Source organism: Anabrus simplex, chromosome 7 (genome assembly GCF_040414725.1).
Source record: "Anabrus simplex isolate iqAnaSimp1 chromosome 7, ASM4041472v1, whole genome shotgun sequence".
NCBI classification, from domain to species: domain Eukaryota; kingdom Metazoa; phylum Arthropoda; class Insecta; order Orthoptera; family Tettigoniidae; genus Anabrus; species Anabrus simplex.
The window spans coordinates 99,859,687-99,874,762 of record NC_090271.1 but is presented as its reverse complement, the minus strand read 5'-3'; positions in this window follow the sequence as shown (position 1 = coordinate 99,874,762).

Below are 15,076 nucleotides of genomic sequence, written 5' to 3'. Positions count from 1 at the left end.
GATTTGCTTTCACTAAGCGCTTGATTGTTTTATATCAAAGACAGTAGTTTGGAAGTCTCTCCGGACTTACGAAGATGTACGGGACAATGTTGAGAACTGGAGTTAGTGAATGCTGCACAGAAGTATTCACTCTGTCCCGAATAATACTGAGCACACCCATGGCAACGACTGAACCTACTCTACTTTAAAACAAGTGAAAATGTTTTTAAGGAGTACAATGTCAGAAGAACGATTTTCAGCATTGGTAGTGATTAGTATAGAAAAGAATATGATGGACAGTATTATCAATTTCAACAACATAGTGACTAACAAATTCACTTGTCATAAAGAAAGGAGAATGGATGTTGTGTATAAGTAAATGTGAAAGTGGAAAAAGAAACAGCCTTGTTAAATTAAGTGTATATTATTTCTGTGCATTAAATAATGTTACAATTTATTGCTGACTTGAAAACTAGAAATCGGTAGTGTTTGACTGATCAAAAGTTTAATAAATAGTACGGATAATTTAAGTGTGTTCTTTAGATTAATCATATTGCAAAGTTAGCTGCAGCCCTACCAAGAGGGAAATCCATAAGCCACCACTGGGTGCTTGTCTTGGCAATTGCTGTCATAGAGAGTAAGAGAAGCAGGAGGTTGCCAAGGAGAAGAGAGAATGGTTTAACTCAGTCTATTAAAAATTCCAGAGATTCCTCATTAAATAATAATAATAATAATATTAATATTAATAATAATAATAATTGTTACCGAGTTTTTGTGGTAGTTAAGCATGAAAGAAGGTGCTGGGTGGTGAATAGGTCTCAAGCTACTAAAGAGAAATTAAATTTTAAAATTTAACAAGGTTATATTTTCTTTTCAAAATTAGGTAACAACAAATAGAACAGGTACTTAGTAGCCGAAATACAACTTGAAATGTACAATTACAGGGATTAAAGAATTTGGGCTTCGAGCCCTGAAAACACAATTCTTGAGCAACTAGCTCAACTTTACGATATACCAATTTCAACAAAAGGGGCAGAAGACCCCACTCAAACCCTGGAGCCCTTGCTCCAAATTACACAGCAAAGCCTCCTCGAGGCATACAACTCTCAGTTTTAGAAAAGAGCCACTCGCTCTTAAAGTTAAGCCTCTCCCAGGCCACACCAAACTCAACTTTCAAGTTGTCCTCAAAGGACATATACACAGGGGTAAAATACCCAACCTACTGAGGTCTATTAGGTGAGAAAAGATTAATACATGACCTCTAAAATACAACTTGAGAGGAGGCGAACTTGCACTCCTAATACACTTTGCTTAAGACCTACTTGGCACTAGGCCGTTAATACAAGGGCTAATCCCATACTACAGAGGTGACTTAAAGGCAATTTACATTACATTACGGGAGAATTGGTTGAGAAAAATAAGTTCACCTCAAGACGATGTGAGTGGGAACTCGAGAGGGTTAGCACTCTCTATCCCATAATGTAGCTTTACAAGAGAATAGAAGAAAAGAGTAGTTACATTTTAGGAAAAGGTTACATGATGGAAAACGCTTCGAACCCGCCGCGAGAGTTAAACTGCCGACCTAGCAAGAAAAGAAGATATTAATAGGCCATTACCTGGTAGTAGATCGCTGCCGAGGAAAGAGGCGCTTCCCGCCTCCTGCTATGTACTTAATACACTGAAAGATGGAACAGAAGTGGCCCGGAGACCCTAAAATCAGCAGTTTAAATACTCTCGCAGAAAATTCTAGGCGTTAGGGGAAAGAAAACACCCTCCCACAAAGATTTTATTGGGTAGGACCCCGCAACAGATACAAGATGGGGGAAGATACCCTTGATTGGCCAGAAATTCATTGAAGAAATTCGTGATTGGATACATTCAAAGCAAGGGGAAGAAAGGGGTAAATATTGCCAACTTAAACAATGACAGAAAGAAATTTAACAAAGAACAAACTCCTGAAATTAAATTTTCTCCAACAAAATAGTTCTTTGACTCCGCACTAGGTTGCACTATTGTTGATCTTCAGTAGTGTCCTCTAGAAGAGAAAGTTCACACTTCTTAATACAAGCAAAACAAAAGTACGTCGAAAATGACACAGTTCACAAACTCAAAATTTTCCACGTGGTGACATCTTCTGAGAAAGTAGAGAATTAATAGAATAGATAAAGTTCAACCTTCCTCCAGAAGAGGAGTTTCAGCTGGCGCAACTTTTAAATAAACGGTGTAGAGGTGTACCGCCGGGTACAGACCTCCCCCCCCAAAAGTTCCTCCAGGGGTGACACATGAAATCAGTTTGAAACAAAGTCCAAGTAATGATGTTGATACGAAGATAGATAGCAGAAGCATTTACAAGATTTCTTAATTCAGTTTCAAAATATTGTTGTTGCAGGTGAAAGTCTTTATGTTTGTAGAATTTGAATTTCTGAAGATAAACTTTTAATACTTAAAGGTGAAGAAAAATTTTGCAATGTCCACCAAATATTGTAGTTGAATGCCCAAGTGTAGTTATTGCTTATGGTGACTGTCCATATAGTTGATGTAGATTGAGTCGAATGGCCGGACCGGCCGTTGCAGCTTGCGTCCAACGGAGGCCGCTCGGACCCCTCAAGTACCCTGAGATACCGCTCGCCCGCACTATGAGGGGAGCAGAGGTGTTGAAGTACGCCGCGCCCGCGGTGAACAGATACAGGCTGCGGGCATGTAGTAGGTCGTGCGCCGCACATCAGCCTTGGCCGGGAGGAGAGCTCCGGCTCGCCGTGCACATGTCGTCCTCGCTGGAGAGGAGGGGGCCCATCCCCCTCCCCAGTCGCTGCACGGTGCTGCGCGGCTGCGGGGGCGCTGAAACATTAAAGCTAGGCGGCAGAATTGTGTTGGACAATCATTTTCTTTGAGGGCACAGGCTTGTAGAGAGAGTGAGGGGCCAGCGGCGTGCAGATATTCATGGTATTCATTAAGCCACTGTGTAGAGTGGAGCAGGAGACGGGAGCGTGGTAATGGCCGTGGCAAAGACAGGATGGCAGTTTAATGGGTCGGGGCAGGTTTCACAAACATGCTTACATAAGAAACAAAATCCTATAGAAGGGGCAGAATGCCTTAAAAGTGAAACTCAAAAAAAATATAACCTTCATATCCTTTCAAAATAATATGAAGCAAGTTAACACAGAAATTACACCGGTTTCACCTGGGACAGGTGAACTCTAAATATCCTCTCGGTGGCTGGATTACTTAGCAATAAGGTAACCGGCGTAAGAAAATCGAGAATGATACAAGGCCCATGAAATCTGGGGGCAAGCTTGCCCGCGGGAACAAAATTTTTGACCATAACCTGGTCACCTACCTTCAAAGTGGTGGGTCTCCGTCCACGATCATACCTTTCCCTAACCTTTTCATGAGACACTTTAAGATTGGCTTTAGCCTTCTTCCAAAGATCTTTAATGTTGTCCGGATCTATTGTCTCGGGCAGAATGTCATTCAGAGACCAGAGGTTAGAGAGCGGCGTGTTGGGAACAAACTTGAACATCAAAGAAGCTGGAGTAAACTTGTGAGATTCATGAACCGCCGAATTCAAAGCAAAAGCTAACCAATGCAGGGACGTGTCCCACCTGGAAGGATCTTCATGATGATAAGCAATGAGAGCGGACCTGAGATTACGGTTAACTCGTTCAGCCAGAGATGGTTGCGGGTAATAAGCAGAAGTAGTTACATGAGATATTGATAAGTCAAAACAGAATTTACGAAATAAATTAGATGTAAAAGCCTTAGCATTATCAGATACAATATATTGACACGGACCAAAAGAAGCAAAAATAGAATTTAAGCAGGTAATGGTGGACTGAGCGGTAGCCAGCTTAGTCGGAAATAACCAGGAAAATCTAGTAAAACCATCTACACATACAAGGATAAATTTGTTGGCATTTCCCTTCGACTGGGGGAAGGGTCCTACATAATCAATATACAGGCGTTCCATGGGGCGCGATGCTTGATGAGAAGACAAAAGGCCTACCTTAGTGGACATGGTTGGTTTACTAAGCAAACAAGATTTACAGGCTTTTACAAGTTCACGAATTTCACCGTCCATACCTTTCCAGATGAACCTTTCACGAATCTTTTCACGAGTTTTAAAGATTCCAAGATGCCCCCCCAATGGGGTCTCATGATAGTATTTGAAGATCATAGGTACAAGAACCGCTGGAACAACAACTTTCATCAACTTATCATGCCTCGAAGGGCAACATAGAACACCATTCCTAAGAACATAAGGGACAGCATGTTCCCCAGAAGAAAGGGTTTCCATTATCGGAGCCAGCGTCGGATCTTCACGTTGGTATTTCTCAATATCCCTAAAAAGCATGGGAGCATCTGTTAAGATGGCATTAACACCAGATAGTATGGACTCGGAAGATGATGAACTGTCGACCGGTTCGTGGGTCTCTACGTCGTTATAAAACATACGGCTGAGTCCATCGGCGACAACATTTTCAGTACCTCTGATATGCCGTACATCGAATTGGAAGGCAGAAATACGGATGGCCCAACGGGCTATACGACCTGTACGACGCGGCCTACCTAAGACCCAGCTTAAGGCTTGGTTATCTGTCTCCAGGTCGAATTTGACATGTTCCAGATAGAGACGGAACTTTTCTAAGGCAAATAAAACTGCCAAACCTTCGAGCTCATAGATGGAATACTTGGCTTCTTGAGCCGACAAAGTCCTAGATGCATAGGCGATGGGGCGCCTCCCTAGTTCAGTCTCTTGAAGAAGGACTGCAGCTACCGCTGACGACGACGCGTCGGTTTGGACGATGAATTTCTTCGAGAAATCAGGCATAGCAAGAACAGGGGCATTACAAAGAGCTAATTTAAGGTCTTCAAAAGCGGCTTGTTGGGAAGGTCCCCACTCGAATTTGATGCCTTTCCTACGAAGAAGGTTTAAGGGCGCCGCTCTATTAGCAAAGTTAGGAATGAACTTTCTGAAGAAATTCACCATACCAATGAATCTGGCGATACCTTTAATGTCCTTGGGAGGTTTAAAATCACGGATGGCCTGTGTTCTAGAATGATCGACAGCTACACCATCAGGTGACACAATATGCCCAAGGAAAGACATAGAGGGCTTAGCGAAGGCAACCTTGGACAACTTAACAGTTAACCCCGCCTTACGAAGGCGATCGAGAACTTCTCGCAGATGATCTAGATGCTCTTCAAAAGTCTCTGAAAATACGACGACATCATCCAAGTAGTGATATAAGTACTCAAATTTGATGTCGGAGAAGACCCTATCTAGTAGCCTAGTGAGTACAGCTGCTCCCGTGGGGAGCCCGAAAGGCACGCGGTTGTATTCATATAAATTCCAGTCCGTGGCAAACGCTGTAAGGTGTTTAGACTCTTCGGCAAGGGGAATTTGATTATAGGCCTGATTCAAGTCCAAGATAGTGAAGAACTTGGCCTTACGAAACCATGAAAAGCAAGAATGAAGGTCGGGAAGGGGCACAGATTGCAACACCACCTTCCGATTGAGAGCCCTGTAATCAATGACAGGCCTGAAGCCTCCTTGGGGTTTCGGGACTAGAAAAATAGGCGAAGAATACGCTGACTTAGAGGGCCTAATAATACCATCCTTCAACATCTGATCGATGATTTCTTTCAGAGCCTTCATTTTAGGTGGAGATAGCCTATACGGTGGAAAACGGACAGGAATCGAGTCCGTGACCTCAATTTTGTATTCAATAAGGTCAGTAACACCAAGAGTATCAGAGAACACCTCGGGAAACGACTGACACAGTTTGCGAATACTATCAGCCTGCTCCTCAGGTAGATGTCTAAGGTCTAACAACATCTCATCCTGGGTAGGCGAAATAGATGAACATGATACAGAATTACACTTTAATAGTGGGATTTTATAACTAGAAGCAAATTTGAATGTGCACGACCTAGACCGGAGATCGAGCACAAGACCAGTGTGAGAAATAAAGTCAGCTCCCAATATAATGGGGCAAGACAATTGCTTGGCCACAAACAATTTAACTTTCCATGTAAACTTAAAAACACGAATTTTGACCAGTAAGGAACCTAGAATTTCTAATGGAGATGAATTAGCCGAAACGTATTGAACAGGAGAAGAGACATAGTCAGGGAGTTTGCAAACAGATTTCAATTTAGAATACCAATCAGCCGAAATAATGGAGCAAACACTGCCTGAATCTAAGAGAGCTGTTATAGGCTCGTTATTTAACTCAATCTTAAGAAAAGGAACAGGTGCGGGGGTATCCGCCGCAATCCTAAGACACTCTCTGGGGCATTCAAAAAAAGAATTTGAAGATTGCTCATTCCCTGAATTCTCGACCCTTTTGCCCGGGGCTGAGCCTTGGAAAGCAGAATTAGTCGACTCAGCCGAAGCCGCTAGTCACTTTTTATTATTGGAATAGCTGGAATTTGCACCAGAAGTTGAGCAGGAGGGGGTGCTATTTGAGTTTGGGCAATTCTTGGCGATATGTGAGAAAGCCCCACATTTAAAGCAGCCTTGTGATGAGCCAGCTCCATTCCTAGTCCCACTTGGCTTGATCAGTGGACACTTGTTGCGCAGATGGTCAGGCGACCCGCAAGCATAACATTTACGGAGATTGACTGATCGGCGAGGTGGAGGCCGAGTGTTACTAAAGGAAGGCGGGGGTTCTTTCGCTACACGCAAAGAATCGGCGTATCTAACTCCTTCCGCTGAGACGGCCAACGCTTCAAGTTCAGAGAAAGTTTGCGGGCATGCCGCAAAACACAAGTATGATCTATAAGATGGTGATATGCCTTCCACAATAGCTTGTACAATTTGATCCTCAGGGAAGTGAAGAGCAAACACCCTAGTGTAGAATTTGATATCTTGTATGAAATCAGCCAAGTTTTCATCCAAGCGCTGTACACGGTAATAGTACTTCTGAATCAGGGAGGACCTGGCCCTAGCCGGGATGAAGTTAGCTAGCAAATGGGCATGGAAATCCTCAATAGATGATTGCTCGGCAATGGCTCTTACGATTTTATCAGAGAGAATACCAATAGCATACGGATAGATAATTTGCAAAATTTGACATGGCGAAAGAGAAAAAACAAGAGCATGATCCTGAAATTCCACTAGAAATCTTAAAAATGAAATTACGTCACTGGTGGTGTTGACGGAAAACTTAGAGATACCTCTAAGCAACATTGCCAATGGATGAGGCAAGCTGCTGAACCCAGGTGTCATAGTCGTTAAAGGTTTCAAGGGCAAAGAAGTTAATTCAGAGCGGATGTTACTCAATGACGCACGGCGTTCAGATTCGTTGTTCGATGGGGCAGAGATAGTTTGAGCAGCAACGGTTATCCTATTGACTTCTCCCTGAGGAGGCTCTTCCTCGTTACCTACATTCACCGTGGCGGGTTGATCAGTTTTGGGAGGAGCTTCGCCGGTTAGCAATTGAGTGACCTTATTAGACAATTCAGAAATAGTTTCAAGGAGCGTATTAACTTGCTTCCTCTGAACGTCATTCACCTTTAGAGACAATAGATCATTAACTCTATTTGCAAAGTGATACAGCCTGCCTTGCACACGCTTAATTTGATTAGGAGATGGATCGTTTTCATCAAAAAAGCTGACTACCGATGCTAGCCCAGTAATATTTTCGACGATCGTGGAAAGAGAATCATCAATTTCTTTCTCTCCCAAATTGGGGATGGAAATGGGTAAATCAAGGGACTCTCTAAGCTTGTTAGTGTCTATTGCAACCGTGCCTCCAGATTGCACATTTCTAATAGTCAATTCATATATCAACTCCTCCTTGCGCAAATAGTTAAGAAGGAGAACATCGCGAGGGCCGGGCATGATGACAGAACGAATTTGAAAAACTCACAAATGCCAGCAACTGAGACAATGGTTAGAGTTTGAATTAAAGCAATGTTTGACCGTCAAGAGGGACAAAATTGAGACCCATTCAACCACGCTCTGCTACCACTTGTTACCGAGTTTTTGTGGTAGTTAAGCATGAAAGAAGGTGCTGGGTGGTGAATAGGTCTCAAGCTACTAAAGAGAAATTAAATTTTAAAATTTAACAAGGTTATATTTTCTTTTCAAAATTAGGTAACAACAAATAGAACAGGTACTTAGTAGCCGAAATACAACTTGAAATGTACAATTACAGGGATTAAAGAATTTGGGCTTCGAGCCCTGAAAACACAATTCTTGAGCAACTAGCTCAACTTTACGATATACCAATTTCAACAAAAGGGGCAGAAGACCCCACTCAAACCCTGGAGCCCTTGCTCCAAATTACACAGCAAAGCCTCCTCGAGGCATACAACTCTCAGTTTTAGAAAAGAGCCACTCGCTCTTAAAGTTAAGCCTCTCCCAGGCCACACCAAACTCAACTTTCAAGTTGTCCTCAAAGGACATATACACAGGGGTAAAATACCCAACCTACTGAGGTCTATTAGGTGAGAAAAGATTAATACATGACCTCTAAAATACAACTTGAGAGGAGGCGAACTTGCACTCCTAATACACTTTGCTTAAGACCTACTTGGCACTAGGCCGTTAATACAAGGGCTAATCCCATACTACAGAGGTGACTTAAAGGCAATTTACATTACATTACGGGAGAATTGGTTGAGAAAAATAAGTTCACCTCAAGACGATGTGAGTGGGAACTCGAGAGGGTTAGCACTCTCTATCCCATAATGTAGCTTTACAAGAGAATAGAAGAAAAGAGTAGTTACATTTTAGGAAAAGGTTACATGATGGAAAACGCTTCGAACCCGCCGCGAGAGTTAAACTGCCGACCTAGCAAGAAAAGAAGATATTAATAGGCCATTACCTGGTAGTAGATCGCTGCCGAGGAAAGAGGCGCTTCCCGCCTCCTGCTATGTACTTAATACACTGAAAGATGGAACAGAAGTGGCCCGGAGACCCTAAAATCAGCAGTTTAAATACTCTCGCAGAAAATTCTAGGCGTTAGGGGAAAGAAAACACCCTCCCACAAAGATTTTATTGGGTAGGACCCCGCAACAGATACAAGATGGGGGAAGATACCCTTGATTGGCCAGAAATTCATTGAAGAAATTCGTGATTGGATACATTCAAAGCAAGGGGAAGAAAGGGGTAAATATTGCCAACTTAAACAATGACAGAAAGAAATTTAACAAAGAACAAACTCCTGAAATTAAATTTTCTCCAACAAAATAGTTCTTTGACTCCGCACTAGGTTGCACTATTGTTGATCTTCAGTAGTGTCCTCTAGAAGAGAAAGTTCACACTTCTTAATACAAGCAAAACAAAAGTACGTCGAAAATGACACAGTTCACAAACTCAAAATTTTCCACGTGGTGACATCTTCTGAGAAAGTAGAGAATTAATAGAATAGATAAAGTTCAACCTTCCTCCAGAAGAGGAGTTTCAGCTGGCGCAACTTTTAAATAAACGGTGTAGAGGTGTACCGCCGGGTACAATAATAATAATAATAATAATAATAATAATAATAATAATAATAATAATCGTACGGCCTCAGCTGCCGGTACTGTGTGCAGACATTTCAATTTGACGCCATCTGGCTGTCTGCTCATCAATTTCGAGGTTCCATTTTACTCTAGGCCTACTAGATGGCAGACCGAGTAAACCGAAGCTCTCTTGAGCATCTATGGCTGAGATTTAATTAATATTGTTGGGTGAACAGCAATTGTGTCACCAGAGATCTTTCACATGCCCACATCGTATGACATGGAGTGTTGAATGGACTTTTTTCCCGCCCTTCAAAAATCCGACTACATCTGCCGGGTTTGAACCCGCTATCTTGGGATCCGGAGGCTGACACTCTACCACTGATCCAGAGAGGCAGCTATAAGATGCCATAATGGTGACCATTGAGGCACATCATTTTGTTCACAGAGACTTGTAGACTGACTGCTGAAAGATACTCTCTCTCTCTCTCTCTCTCTCTCTTTTTTTTTTAAGTCACACTAACACATCAAATGTTTTCAGTGACAGAAGGATGGGGAAAGGCTAGGATTGGGAAGGTAGTAGGTGTGACCTTAGTTAGGTATCTTTTGCTTGGTGTGGAAATGGGAAACCACAGAAAACCATCTTCAGGGTTGTCGATGGTGGAATTAGTACCCGCCATCTCCCGAATACAAGCTCACAGCTGCGCAATCCTAACTGCATGGCCAACTTGCTCAGAAGGTACAAAATAGTACATAAAATTTATGTACAATATATGTCAAAATGGTTTCTTCTCTTCTTTGAGCTGGATTTACTTCCTCGTTACCCCCAGACAACACAAGCTCTACCACCATGAACAGTTTTGTACAAAACGGAACTTTTTTTTTTGGAGACTTCTTTATAAGTGCTTCCAGTCTTTTCTTCTCTCTTCTCTTTATATCCTGGAACTCAGTAAGTCTTATTCTTCGATCACCCATAATAGGAGCAATGACTTTGAAACTTACAAATTGCCGGGCTGAGTGGATCAGACGGTAAAGGCGCTGGCCTTCTAACCCCAACTTGGCAGGTTCGATCCTGGCTCAGTCAGGTGGTATTTAAAGGTGCTCAAATACGACAACCCCGCGTCGGTAGATTGACTGGCACATAAAAGAACTCCTGTGGGACTAAATTCCGGCACCTCGGCGTCTCTGAAGACCTTAAAAAGTAGTTAGTGGGATGTAAAGCAAATAACATTATTATTATTATGAAACTTACAAATCACTGAATAAACATTAACGTACACTCAAAACATCACCTATTACAGTAGAGTGTTCACTTATAATCCAGGATAAGGTTGTTAAGGAAAGGTGTAAGGCTACTTCTTATATAGGTTAGTTTTTATAGTGATTTTCTGAACGTAAATATTTAGAGGTAGATGATGAGGAAGAAAATAAAGACACTTACCTTAGGAGCATGGGTTGCTTGTTGTTGACAAATAAATAACAAAGGCAATATTTGAAATGTAAAACATTTATTAGCATTGTATAAAATGTTTAATTAAAGCTACTGGATTCGATAAATAATATTAGATTTCACTTGTCATATAATTACATTGAGATACGGTATACATTAAGATTCTACAAAAATACAAAAATGGAAACCAAACAGCAAAGATATTTTAAGGATGACAACTTTGATACTGTACTAGGTATTTTCCATCACTTTTAGTTGCACGTTATAAATTATATTACAGTATTGTAAAGGTGGAATTATAAAATCTAAATTTTCACAAGTTGATCACTTTTAGTGTTGATCCATTTCTGAGTTTCTGATGTCTTCCTGTTGATATTTCTTATTTGCAGAGAAATTGAATAGCCAAATAAAATTCCTCCTCCATGTAGCTATGCAGACAGCTGTTTGATATAAAGGATGGTCAGAAACAATGTGAACCAAGTATATGAGCGTTAGAGCATTGGTCATACTGATAAGTAATTTGAAAAAACTACATCAGTATCTCACACGGTTATAATTTTATCAGCTGTTGAAGTTAGCCAATCAGATCGCTTCATGGGCGAATTCAAATGGACTTTACGAGGCGGTTTTGCTAAATCTGCACGTGGCTTGGTCGAACTTGAGAGCCATGCTGAGAAATGAGCATCAAACACTAACACAGCGTGGGTTTCAGCCATAACCACCGTAGCGAGCTTGCTATGGGGCGAGCCTATCAGCAGGGAGGTCCTTGTTCAAGTCCCTCTTCTGAAGGAGTTTATTTCTTCTATTGGCACTTTCAAGCCGGTCATAAGCCACGTGCAATCTGATTGGCTAACTTCAGCAGCTGATAAAATGACAACACTGCAAGATACGTGATTTTTTTCCAACTATTTATCAGTATGACCAACACTCTAACGCTCATATATCTGGTTCACATTGTTTTCGACCACCCTGTATATATAAAACAGGTATATCCATCTTGAAGTAAATTACTATCAGATTTTATTTAATGGATCACAAAGCTTTAGTAGGTACTTAAACATTGAGGTGTGAAAATTATTAGACTCAAATTAAATTGCATTAGTTCTTAGCCCTTATAATTTGATTCATAGAACTCTCTCTCTCTTTCAGTCAAATATTCATCCTAATTACTACACCTCGTGAAATACTGTATTATTCCCATTTTTAAAATATTACTTTGAGATTAAACATTTATCTTTGGTCTGTTGCTATTCCTACAACATCAGTCTCCAGGGGTTTGGATAGTAAATAATACAAAGCACAGCGAATTATACCAGCGCTCAAGTAATGCCAAATATCACAGAACCAACTTTATGTTTCCATTTATCTAATTACACCAAAGTCCGGCTCCATGGCTAAATGGTTAGCGTGCTGGCCTTTGGTCACAGGCGTTCCAGGTTCGATTCCCGGCAGGGTCGGGAATTTCATCCATCATTGGTTAATTTCCCTGGCATGGGGGCTGGGTGTATGTGTTGTCTTCATCATCATTTCATCCTCATCGCGACGTGCAGGTCAACTACAAGCGTAAAATCAAAAGATCTGCACCTGGCGAGCCAAACCCGTCCTGGGATATCCCGGCACTAAAAGCCATACACCATTTCATTTCATTTCATTACCTACACCAAAACGAGAAATTAAAAATCCTCAACATTGGAATTTACTTTTGTTAAAGGAGTCTATCGATTATAATATCGTCACTGATGTAATTGAAAGAAAATGTAACTTGTGTTCTATAATATACTTTAAACATAGAAAAAATAAAACATAGAAGTGCTGCACTGCAGCACAAAAAGATTTTTATTGTCAGGCAAGTAATAGGTAATGCAACAATGGAAATTTAAAAAAAATTACTGTTGAGTCTAATAATTTTCACACCTCTGTAATAGACTTGTTTTCATTTAATGTTAAGTTTTTGTACAATTTAGGACATAAAACACTGATCAGTTCCTAAATGTGGTTTGTTGTTTTGTAGTCTAATAACATCAAGCGTAAGAGACATTCAGTACAAAATAATCTCTGGCAAAGGGTTCAACATAACATTCTAGTGAAAAGAAAATGAGATTAATGGACAATAAAAATGGTGTTAACTTTTCATGCTAATCAGTTTGCCCAGACAACTTTACATAAATGAAATATGTATGTACACACCAGTACTGCTGCAGCAGAGTGGGACTGTCAGCCCAAGAAATCACTGTCACTAACCACATATGAACCACTTTATTTCAACAGACCCATAAGAGTTTCTCAAAGATGGAGGCATCTAGCTTTTATTCTAATCTGTTCAAGTAACAGAGGTAATCTCATTAAAGCAAATCATTGTCCAGATAATTATGGTCACACTGATGATCTAAATTTTTAGTCTTGTCACAGTGCTATTACATAATCAAAATATGATTGCACTCGGCCATACCTGGAACTACAGCTTATTGATCTTCAGTGTTCTATCATCTGGCCCTGTCACCATATACAGTAGCACGCTAGATCAATGACTGCCTAGTCCTAGGTGTTACAGTGGTTCCCTTTGCTGTACCGTTCTTTTTTCAGTCTTGATCAAAAAGTCATTAGCCCCTGATCGATCAACACACATTCCATTCTGAATTCACCCTACTGTTTTTGCATTTGAAGCATTCACAAATTCTTCTCTAAAATTCATCTTCTCCTGTAGGTAAAGTGAGGCTCATATGATGATGGTACTCGGTCCACTGACGTGTCTGCTACTCGTCCCATTGTCGTCTATCAACTGCAATGAAGAAATATTAGCGCCTCATCGCCGATGTGCAATCACATTTTGAATACCTATAATATTAGTGTACACTCTTACTCAAAAACAAATATTGTACCATTATGTGAATAAATATACAGAATGGTTACAACTTAATGAACAAACTCACCACAATTTAAAAAATTTGTATCAAAATGAGCACAATTAATGCAGAAAATGATAAGCTATCCAGATATTTTTCACTGAAGTCAAAGGGAATATTGGAAGATTATACCGTTCAAACCAGGGTTGGATAAGTTACCGTTAAAAAGACAGTTACTTAGCAAAATAGTAACTGGGTTTCAATTACAGTTACATAGCAAATAGGAAAGAAATTGAATGACAGTTGTAGTAACCTCTTATAGTTACAATACAAAAGCAATGAATGTGAATGACTGGTTACTATTATATAGCAGGAATAAACACTACTTGATTGGAACAAAATCAGTGAGGTTAAGCAAGACAGATGAAAATTTCATTGCTTGTGTAGAGTTAGATGTGCTTGTGTCATATCCAACAGTAAGAATAAATAATGGCAGTAAAGGAACTTATATTCTTGATTTGCTAGTATCAAGAAGAACAGCAGCTATTTGTAGTTGATGCACCAAAAATATCTTCCATAAAAAATATCTTCATTAGTAATTTAAACTACCTACTGTCAGTTTCTTTCTTTGTGTTTTTTATTCTCATTACTGTACATATAATTACACTGTCTGGCTCCATGGCTGAATGGTCAGTGTAGTAGCCTTTGGTTCAGAGGACCCCGGGTTCGATTTTCGGTTGGACCAGGCATTTTAACCAGGTTTGCTTAATTTCTCTGGTTCGAGGACTGGGTGTTTGTTTTAACACACATCTTCATTTATATTCAATAAATCACACTATCAACCACCACAGTAACATGCAATACTAAATACTTCCCTCCACATAGTGTCAGAGCCACCAGCAGTGCCAATGCACTATGAGAGACAAGTAGCCAATGCAGTGGCCTCCACGGTATGGACTAGCCATGCGTCTTGGTAGGTGTGCTATTCACCAACTGATGAGCCCAATTTAGCACACTGGGGCGAAACGCTGGCAACGAGGAATGAGTTAGCTGGAAATTTTATAATGTCCAATAACGGACCAACTATATTGGATTCTGCTTAGTCGAGCAGCTCGTCTCCTCACAGCCTAATCTTCCCAGCCCTAACTTTGCAACATTTTTTGTAACACTACTCTTTTGTTGGAAATCACCCAGAACATATTGTGTTGCTTTTCTTTGGATCTTTTCCAGTTCTTGTTTCAAGTAATAGGTGTGGGTCCCATACACTGGAACCATACTCTAATTGGGATCCTACAGAGACTTATACACCCTCTCCTTTACATCCTTACTACAGCTCCTAAATACCCTCAAA